At 64.3% G+C, this 2680-nt stretch overlaps 1 protein-coding gene across 2 annotated transcripts in view; it reads right to left on the bottom strand.

The window, feature by feature from the left end:
- PACSIN3 (protein kinase C and casein kinase substrate in neurons 3) overlaps positions 1-2680 on the bottom strand; it is a 10230-nt gene extending 7550 nt beyond the window's left edge. For both annotated transcript variants that reach the window (XM_017862006.1, XM_017862007.1), the window contains exon 1: positions 2611-2680. The gene's annotated coding sequence lies outside the window, so the exon portion shown is untranslated. The remainder of the gene's footprint in view (positions 1-2610) is intronic.

Raw genomic sequence — 2680 nt, 5'->3', positions numbered from 1 at the left:
GTGGTGGCTCATGCCTGTAATCTCAGCACGTTGGGAGACTGAGGTGGGTGGATCACCTGAGGTCAGGAGTTTGAGACCAGCTTGGCCAACATGGAGAAACCTCATCTCTACTAAAAATGGAAAAATTAGCCAGGCATGGTGGCAGGCATCTGTAGTCCCAGCTACTTAGGAAGCTGAGGCATGAGAATCACTTGAACCTAGGAGGTGGAGGTTGCAGTGCGCTGAGATTGCACCATTGCCTGGGCAACAGAGTGCGGGTCTCAAAAAAAAAAAAAAAAAAGTTCCCTAGAATTGCAGAGGCGGGCAGGCTAATTCCAAGCCCAGAGCCACAGCCCCAGAGACTCAAGAACACAGTGGCATGTGGCTGCTCCCCGCCTGCCTCTGGGCAGGGTCTCAGCTGTCCCCTGTCCCCAACACCGACTGACTCACAGACCCTAGAAGGAAATCAGTTCCTCTCTGAGCAAGCCCAAGGGACATAGCCAGACCCAGGAGGACAGTGTGTGCCCTTTGTCCCCAAAGCAGGGCGCTGTCACAGAGCTTCCTCCAAACTCATGCACCTCTGCTCCTCCTTCAAACCTCCAATTAAGGCATCTTCTCCTCAGTCACTTCCCCTGTTCCTCTGTCCTTGCTCCCATAGCCCTGGGTGACCCTTCAGCCAGGGCGTATAACCCATGGAGTTGTGGCTGACAGGACAGTGTCTGTCTTCAGTCACCGACAGAGGCTTCCGGGATTCTCATTTGTGTGTCCCCACGAACTGGAATCAGCAATAATTAGTTAAGTGAGAAAACAGGTGATGTCCACCTGGAGCGCAGTAAACACACCGGCTCCAACAGCTGTGGGAACACTTGGTGCAGGTGGACTTCCCCCTCTGCTAACAGGAGGCAGAGCTGGGGCTCCGCGGAGACCCAGGCAATGGAGATGCCCACCAGGGGCCTCACGAGCTCGTCACTTCATTCCCTCTGGAATCTGTCCTGCCTGTCCAGAGAGGGCCTGACAGGGCGCTGGAGAGAAAGAGAGCTGCCACCATGAATCACAGGGCTCTGGAGCCTGCCCCAGTCCAGCCTCAGGAGCCTGGGGCCCCTTGCCTGTTCCAGCCTCCGAGTTCCCTGCTCCCCAGAGAGCTGCCCCCCACCCCTTCCCTCTCTCTGGCCCCAGAACAGAGCAAGCTGTGTGTACTGGGCTGGCACAGCTCCCTCCGGCCTCCCAGAGCAAACACGGGCCCAAGCCCCGGGTGCAGCCAGGCCCCACAGCCCCAGCCTGACCTCTCTGTGGTGGTGGGGGCGGGGGGGGGGCTTGCACCTTGGCCCCTGTTGAGGGGGTTGGCACCCTGTGCCTCCTGAGCTCAGCAGAGACCCAAATCAGTCCCCACCACAGGCAAGAGCTCAGAAAGCAGGTAATGCAATCTTCCCAGCCCGGGGAGCCAGCACATTCGGCTCCAAGAGGTCTTCGTGGGCTTGGCAGGTTCTCCTTGCAGCTGCACGGGCCAAGGTAGGAGTCCCTGGTTCAGGAAGACCCACTCTCCCTACCTGAGGCCTGAAGGTACCCGGCCCCAGACCAGCCCTAACCCCTTCCAGAAGCTGGGGGCTTGCCCCTGGTAGGGAGCTCAGCCATTCTGCCCGGCCCATCCCTAGGACCTGAGTCACAGGCTGCGCCCTAGGGCTTCTTCCCCTGGTGGCCCCTCCCGGTGCGCCCGCAGCCCTAGGATTTCAGGACAGAGCGGGGCGGGGTGAGGGGGGGCGGGGTCAGTCGGCTGGTCCGGAGAGGGGCAGCGAGGTTAGAGGGGCTGGAACCAGAAGCCAGAGCCAGCCAGGAGGTCAGGAGGCTGGGGAGGGGTGGCGCAGCCAAAGGGGAGGAGGCAGGGCCAGGGAGGGGCATAACAAAGGGACACTTTTGGAAACCCGACCTGCCGGCCGGGGTGCCTTCTCCCAGATGACGCACTCTGAACCCCAGCGTCCACTCCAGAGCTCGGCGCCCAGGGGCTACGCGCCTCTGGCCTCAACCCTTATAGACCGCGCCCCTCGACAGGACCCCTTGCCGCCCGGAGCTGCATAACTCGGAGCCCGCGGAGCCACGCGGAGCGGCAGGGCCAGGCCTAGCCACCGAGCTCTAGGACTTCTTGGCCAAACTTGTTGAACTTGGTCTCGGCGGGGGTGGGGCCACCGATCACTGCCAAGGGGAGGGTACACCCCCGGCCCGGGCCGGCGTCGCCGTGGGCTCCAGATGGTGGCCCCGGGCAGCAGACCCAGGAATCGGGGCTCGCAGCAGAGGGCGATGGGTCGCCAGCGAGCGAGGACTCTCTGGGGCCCCGGGGCGTGCGAGAGGCGAGCGGATGGGGGCCCTCGAGGGGCCCCTGGAGACGGCTCAGCCCTCCAGCGACTGCGCCCCCTCCCCCAGGCGGCCTGCGGAATTGCGGAGCCCGCGGCGCGGCAGATGGGACGGCCCCTCGGCGCGGCTACGGCCCTTCCCGTCGGCACGCAGAGCGGGATGGCGGGGGGCTCCCTGGGCGGGAGTCGGCTCCACTGCAAACTTCAGAAGCCGGAGCAGGACAGGGCGGGCTCGAGCCACTGCACCCGCCGCCGCGTCCCCGCGCGTCCCCTCCAGGGCACTCACCGCCTCCTCCCTGGGCCCCTCGGCGGGTGGGGGTCCGGCCACGCTCCGGCCCGAGTCCTGCCGCTCCCGG

This window comes from Rhinopithecus bieti, unplaced genomic scaffold (genome assembly GCF_001698545.2).
Source record: "Rhinopithecus bieti isolate Rb0 unplaced genomic scaffold, ASM169854v2 scaffold_61533, whole genome shotgun sequence".
Taxonomy (NCBI): domain Eukaryota; kingdom Metazoa; phylum Chordata; class Mammalia; order Primates; family Cercopithecidae; genus Rhinopithecus; species Rhinopithecus bieti.
Note: the sequence above shows the minus strand (reverse complement) of the source record. Positions and strands in the feature narration are given on the sequence as shown.